The following is a 7,642-nucleotide window of genomic DNA, read 5'->3' as shown; positions in this document are numbered from 1 at the left end:
TTCCAGGTTCTGTTTCCACACCTTAATGGTATGGAACATCTGAAAGCTTTTATATGTTTGCCATTCTAATCCACAGAACATGATGATTGGCCCTTGTTTCAGCTTTTCTTTCTCTTATGAGTGAGGCCAGCCATCTTCTTATGTTCAAAAATCTGGTGTTCCCTAGTCTGTGAAGGGCTAGCTTCTGCCCACTTTTCAGATGGGTTGCTGACCTTGTAAGTAAACAAGTGATGGAATTTCCTCTATGCTAGAGATTGGATAGATCCTTGTCTGCATTATGAAATCCATTTCGCTCTCAGCTGCCTATCAATATTTTGGCCTTAGAATATTTTTTTTCCTTATGAAGTTAGTTTTAAGCTGTCAAGTGTGTGTGTGTGTGTGTGTGTGTGTGTGTGTGTGTGTGTGTGTGTGTTAAAAGTGCCCTCAAACTGGAGTTTGTGTTTTTTGGTTAATGCTGGGATAGGAAGCATAGAGGACAAGATGATACTTAAAAACCAATACAAAAGACGATTCAGTAAACAAAAATTACCTTTTTGGAACATTGTTATAAATATTGCTTAAAAATAAACTTTGTTACTTGTGTTTTGTTCTAAAACCCAGGATCCTGGCCCTGAAGGATTGGACAGATGCATGGTGCTGCTGTGGTTTACCTAATGAAGCATAGTGCTTTCATGTAGGGACGGGAAAGTAATCTGTTACACTTTTGTTTAGTGAAGGCTTCTCCACACCTTCCCACCCCCGCCCTGGGCTGTTTTTCCTTCATATCATCTAGAATTCCTTATTTAGTGTATTTGAGACATTAGCTGATATAATTAGTAAGAGTGCTTTAAACAATTGAGTGCTCAGCGTGACTTTTTGTAGGGATAAGAAGAGTCTTGTGAGTTCCACTTAACAGGTCTGAGAACTGACTGTGTTTTGAGCCATAGGTTGCAACAATGGCTTAAGGCATGGAATTGGATAGGCAGAGAGGTGAGGATATCTGGGAGGAGATGAGAGAGGGCAAACCATGATCAGAATGCAGTGTATGAATTTTTAATAAAAAAATCAACAAACCAAAAGAAGGACAGTATGAGAATAAAGGATATAGAAAGGTCCACAGAGTCTTACTGGTAGTCCCAATCTTCTTAGATAGCTCAAGAAGGTTTCACAGAGGAGATAATACAGGACTAGCCACAGGAGGATCAATGTACTACAGGTATTTCCAGGAGAAAGAAGAGCACAAAGGTGAGATCTACCATGTTCTTCCTGTAGCATCAGGCACATCTGTGGACAGCTAGAAGTGTCTTTACAGCCAGCTCCTGGACCTAGCGATGAGACATGTCACCTCTAGGCGACAGCACCACTCTCGCCATGGCACCTGCATTGGCACCCGCATTGGCACCCATTACAAGTCCCTTTGCGCATGCATCCCATACATCAAGGCCCAGATAAAAGACCCGAAGACTCTCTTCACAGAGACCGCCTCTGTCAATAAAACCTCTGATGGGAGACCTACCGCTTGGTGTGTTTTGTCTCGGGATAGAGCCACGTATTCTAACACGTCCCAACCTCCATTCAGAGAAGAGAGCACTTCTTTCTTCTCAAGCACAGTTTTGAATGAATAATACCTCTCCAATACTTTCTAAGCCTTAAAATCGAAGGCAAATGTCAACATTGGTGGTGAAAGGCTTTGATTAGGAGACATTAGAGAAAGTGGGGAGAAAGTAAAACTACGACACATGTGGAGATGATGTAGACATCTGACAGAAGCAAATACTGGCTGCAAATATATACACAAGAAATTGCCAGGATGAGGGAGCAGGAGGAGAGGACATCATCCATAATAGAGCTCTTCCATCCAGGAAGGAGAAGGATACAAAGCAGATTGGTGTGAAGAATTTCATATTGCACTACAAGCTGATGGGGAGACCTTAAGGCAAAGTTGCTCGTTAGACAAGACTCCATCCCTTCAGCTGAGCTCAATCCCTTTCTGTTGGAGTTAGGAGCAGGTCTCAAGGACTGTGGCTGTGCATGAAGAAGGTAATAGATTTGAAGGAAGAGTGGTAGCATGAGGCTTAGTCACCTTCCCTCCTAACAGCATCCTAATGGATGGTGCATTTCAGTGGCCACATGGGAGTATAACTGCTTTAGTCAATGGTTTTAGACATTTTTGTGGTTTACAGTCACCCCCTAGACTCATTCCTCTAATGGGGAACCTGATTCACAGTTCTTATAGAATCCATGGGTAGTAAATAACATTTTGGATGTGTGGAAAGTAGAGGGTACAGAAACTAGCAATAGGAATGAGGCTGATCATGACAAAAGTGTTTAGATAGTAGACACCTTAACGATCACTATAGAGAGTTTGGACTTTACCTTATGGATGGTAAAGGAGAAACTTTATATTTGACATTTTAGGAAGTCACTTCACATTTTACAAGAAAAGTGATGAGAAACTAAAGAAAAAATGACTTGGAATGTCTTTGTAATAGTGCAAGAAATAGACATTGAAAGCCATGTCAGTCAAGGTGAATGGAGCAAAAGGAATGGGTGGCTTTATTTGAGAAATAGATAGGACTAAGGGTTTAATTGTCAAGAATGGCATATGTGGTAGAGATGATGCTCAGCTTTCTGACCTGTGGGAGAGGTGGATAGATAGTGTCATTAACCAAGGTGGTCCACAGTAGGGGAAGTTCTGATGCAGAGAGCAGTACGTGTATAGGAGTTGGATGGCAGGTCCTATGATTCTGCTTCCTGATAGGCTGAGAGCCCCCTCTGTGGTGCTGATTTGCCCTCTGTATACACTACAACATATACCTCAAATATGTTCTGGATCACAGTAAATCCTGTGCTGGGCACATAGGCTGAGCACACAGGAAATGACAGCTTTAATTCAGAAAGTCTATTTTGAACTGCCATCCCCTCAAGCCCTGAGGTATTTTGAGGTATTTTTTCATATGATAGTTTTTGATGTACATCTTTTTTTTTTTTTTTTTTTTTTTTTTTTGGATTGGAGCTTTAATCCAGAACTTTGAGTATCCTAGGTAAGCGCTTAATCACTGAATTAAGTCCTCAGTGACCTGAAACTGATTTTTTTATGCTGTGTGTTTTCAGATGCCTTTTAAAAACGTGAATGCTGTTAAAAAATTTGTCCTGTTAAATTTTATACATGAGTTTGAATAAATGATTCTGACCTGTTAAAAAGCTGTTCTAAAATGGGAATTTTCTGTTTGTGGTACCTACAGTCTACCTGTCTTTGCAAAGTATGTTTTATCCTAATGACAGCTAGAAAAGGACTTATTGAGAGTCATGTATTACCTCCTTCTAATTTGATAGTCATCTACTAATTAACACTCTTTGGGAACAGTTTTTACTCTCCTCATTATCTATCACAATTTTCAGAATACTAAGATGAACATTGCTGGGCTGGGAAGACAGTTTAGTCAGTAAGACGTTTGCTGCACAAGCATCAAGACCCATGCTCAAGGCCCAGAACCTGTGTTGAAAGGTGGGCATGGTGATGCTGTATTACAACCCCAACACTGGGGAGGGGCTGACAGGTAGATTTCTGCTGCTCACTGGCCAGCCACCTAGTCTATTTGGTAAGACGGGACGGTGAGAGACCTGTCTCAAAATTAGGGGATGGTACCTGGAGAGACAACAACCAAGGTTGTCTTCTGTTCTCTGTATGTATGCTCATTCACATGCACTTCAGCATACGTGTGCATCCACATAGAAAAATGGTCACACACAGACACACACAGACACACATAGACACACTGACACACAGACACACAGACACACACATAGAGAGACACACTGACACACAGACACACAGACACACACACAGACACACACAGACACACACAGACACACTGACACACAGACAAACAGACACACACAGACACACAGACACACACAGACACACACAGATACACACAGACACACAGACACACAGACACATAGACACACACATAGAGAGACACACAGACACACACAGACACACTGACACACAGACACAGACACACAGACACACACAGACACACACAGACACACACAGACACACAGACACACACACACAGACACACACACACACACAGACACACAGACACACAGACACACAGACACACAGACACACAGACACACACAGACACAGATACACACAGACACACAGACACACACAGACATACTGACACACAGATACACAGACACACACACACACAGACACACACAGACACACAGACATACACACACAGACACACACACACACAGACACATACAGATACACACAGACACACAGACACACACACACAGAGACACACAGACACACACAGACACACAGACACACACATAAACACTCACACACACACACACACAAATAAAACAAATCAGGTAGGCAATACCAATGTGTTACTGAACTCACTCTGTTTCTGTAGGTCTCTGATCTGCTATTTGGAGAGTGTATCAGAAGGTAAGGTTCGTTCTTAATGAATATGAGCTGGCACTCAGAACTTAGAGCCTTGCTTTCTAAATGGATAAACTATCTGTTTAGACATGTACTTCCTGGGATGTGATGTTAGATTCCCAAGTGTCAAATCTATTTTAGTGTCTTTTTGTTTAAAAAATGAGAACCTTTGATCTGTCACATCTTTGTCCCCCTCCAGCCCACACTCTGGTACTTTCCCTTCCAGAGATCATTGCCAGTGTTTCAGTTTCACATTTTCAGTCTCCTTTCAACTGTGTACTATAGTATGAAGAGTTGATCAACCTGCCTGGGCAGGAGTCCTGGCTGTGAAGTTTGCAGGTTCTTCTGTGGCTCTCTGAACTCACATTCCTTATCTATGAAGTACAGTTAGTATCGAGACCTATCAAGTAAGCTGTTCTGAGGACTGGATGACTTAACTTGTGTAAACAGAGCATGTAGCAGGCCTATTAATATCATCTTTCTTTTGAATTTGAAGACTGCATGTTTGATGAAAAAGGATGGGGTTTTAACAGTAGAGTTAAACCAGTTGAAGGCAATAGGTTTGAAATGAACAACTTGGCTTTATTATTTCATTAAAATTTCCTATTTCTTGAATGTGTTTTGAAATTGAGCTTGTTCCCTTTACTTTTGTCTCTTCTGAACTTTGTTTGCAAATGTCATTTATCACTTGTCTGTCTGAAAAATGTTACCATGGGGAGGGAGTAGTGATTGTTTCAGAAGGTCAGCTCCCATAACCTGTAAAGCCAGGGTTCTGGAAAACGATCCTCAGGGGCAGGACCATCTCGAATGCTGTGTTTCTGTAGGCTGGCTGGCACTGTATTTCAAGGTCCAGATATGGAAACTAGGTAACCTGGAGGGTGACGGTCCTTGACTTCTCAAGAAGAGAACTCAAAGCTAGAGGAACCTAAGTTCTGTTAGAGAACTTGGAGGGCATCGGAACTTCAGAGGCTCCTGGTTCTGAGGCTCATTACCACGTACTCATATCTCACAGCATCTATGTTAAATTCAGTGTCAAGGATCTTATGATTGTTTCTTACTAGTTGGACCAAATGTTAGTCAACATTCTCAGTTCACAAAACCTTTTCTGTGTTGGGTCCTTGAAATCCATCTGTTCTTGACAAGATTCCTTCATTCTGTGAATAAACACATGGCTTTGTCCATCCATTGATTAGTCTAGTTTCCTAGGCACAATTCTTATGGCACGAGTAAGCTTGTCTGAAGAGTAGAGCAGTCAATGTATTTTTCATTTAGGACTGCGTTAACAGGAAACAAGAACTCTCTTAGCTGCTCTCAAGTCTGAATCCATCCTGTGCAAGTGGGAAATCATAGCCACTTGCTATGTAATTGATGGGAAATTTCTAGGAGGAAATACCAGGAATCAGGGGTCTCTGGCTAAATCAGCTTATGCTTTTTGTCAATGGCATGGCCAGGGTGATCAGATACTAAATGGTGGAAGACCAGGAGGTGATGGGAAATGGACTGTGTTGATTCTTCCTGACTAAGCAGGGTTCTTATAAAAATTAAACTCAAAATATGCTGAAAGATGGCACCTGGTCATAAAGGATTCTTAGAGAGAAAGTACCTTGTCAAGTTTTGGAATATTTCTTTGTCTCAAGATAGTTTTAATGACTTACTCTTTTTCTGTCCTCATCAATGCATTTCTATGCAGGCTTTGTGGAGTCTGACCACAGAGGTTATATACAGGGAAAGCTCTGATTGATACAGCACTCATGAAATCAGATGATTAAAACCAACCTATCTCTTACTTTCCTGTCTCTGGGTGACCTTTCATGGTGGATGTTGTGAACATAAAGTTAAGGAGAAGTTAATGGAAAACAAGACTCCTAAGTTTAGAGAGCCACCAAGGTTCAAGGAGGCATCAGGCAGACACAGGAAGAAGAACAACAGGGAAGGCTAAGCTCTATTTTTCCCTTGTTTGGGGAGGGGAAGGAAGGCTTGCGAGTATGTTTAAGGAAAGAGATAGGTTCTTTCCTTATTTTGGAGAAGTAAAAGATGTGGTATTTTCCTTCTGTCATTTCCAGAGATTTCTTCCAGGGTCCCGCGAGAAAGCTGCACACAAGCAGAGCAGCAACAATTTATCTGGACAAAGGGGAGGTTTTTCCGTTTTTTTCCTTCCTCCACTGTGCTGCCCAGGGAACCCTCTCCAGCTAAGCCTCCAGCAGGCTTGTCATTCTCCAGCTTCCTGAGACCTAGACAGCTCCTCCTTCAAGCCCTGCCTTTGTGCCAGGAAATAAAGAAAGCTCCAGGTCTGCGCTCCAAACCCACCCTGCTCGGGGAATCCCACAGTCTCCTTTCTGTTCGCTCCCTGCAACTCTCCAGGGGCCATACATCATCGTGGTAACCCACCTTCAAAATGGGCTTTTGTCATTTTCCGTGCTGGGATGGGAGCCAGCCATTGCCGCAAAACGTCTGAGCTTGAAGGAGCTGAACCAGCTGGGGAAGTTCCTGGAGCGTTTGAAAGTGATATCCTATTTCACAGAAACTGAAGACAATGGTTTGATGTTTTAAAAATGTAAGCTCTACCATTTCTGGTTTTAATTTAATGGAAAGGGGATTTCCCTGTGAGGGATTTCATTGGGAAGGGAGGGAGGGAGGAAGACAGGGCCCCCTCTCTCCAAGCCCATTCAGATCTGTTTCCAGTTTCTCCAACATTCACATACTCTGGCTTGCCTGTGTTTTTGTTCAGGGTCTCAGCATCAGTGGTAAAGGACGAAGGCAGCCTGGTTGAGGAAAAAAAAGGCACACTGCAGACTTGAATGAGGCTTGCAGCCACAGCAGCAAGAAAGTGACACCCAGGTTCTCATCTAGATCTCATCTGTACATTTAATTAATTCATTCGTATTTTGTGTTTTTGAGGCAGGGTCTTGCTTTGTGGTCCAAGCTAGCCCTAAACTCATGAGTCTTCTACCTGAGCCCCTCATGTGCTGGAACGGCAGGCCTACTATCACGTTCATCTCATTCATATGTTCACTTGGGTAAATGCATGAACAGTTTGCATTTGTTCTATGACCCATGAAGTTCTACTCACTATCTCTGGGTATAGTGAACAAACCTATACTCTCAGAGCTCAGGAGCCTGATGCAAGAGAACTTGTAGTTTTATACCAGGCTGGACTGCACAGGGGAAAAAGAAAAGAACCACTAGCTAGATCTTTTC

At 42.4% G+C, this 7,642-nt stretch overlaps 1 long non-coding RNA gene across 1 annotated transcript; it reads left to right on the top strand.

The window, feature by feature from the left end:
• The first annotated feature begins 596 nt into the window (after positions 1 to 596).
• Positions 597 to 1,494, top strand: LOC116083671. Its single transcript, XR_004115850.1, has 2 exons — positions 597 to 673; positions 1,252 to 1,494. It is a non-coding gene; the product is annotated as an uncharacterized LOC116083671 (long non-coding RNA).
• Positions 1,495 to 7,642: the final 6,148 nt, after the last annotated feature.

Source organism: Mastomys coucha, unplaced genomic scaffold (assembly GCF_008632895.1).
Source record: "Mastomys coucha isolate ucsf_1 unplaced genomic scaffold, UCSF_Mcou_1 pScaffold8, whole genome shotgun sequence".
In the NCBI taxonomy this organism is placed as follows: domain Eukaryota; kingdom Metazoa; phylum Chordata; class Mammalia; order Rodentia; family Muridae; genus Mastomys; species Mastomys coucha.
The sequence above is the reverse complement of the archived record's forward strand: the minus strand, read 5'-3'. Positions and strand labels throughout refer to the sequence as shown.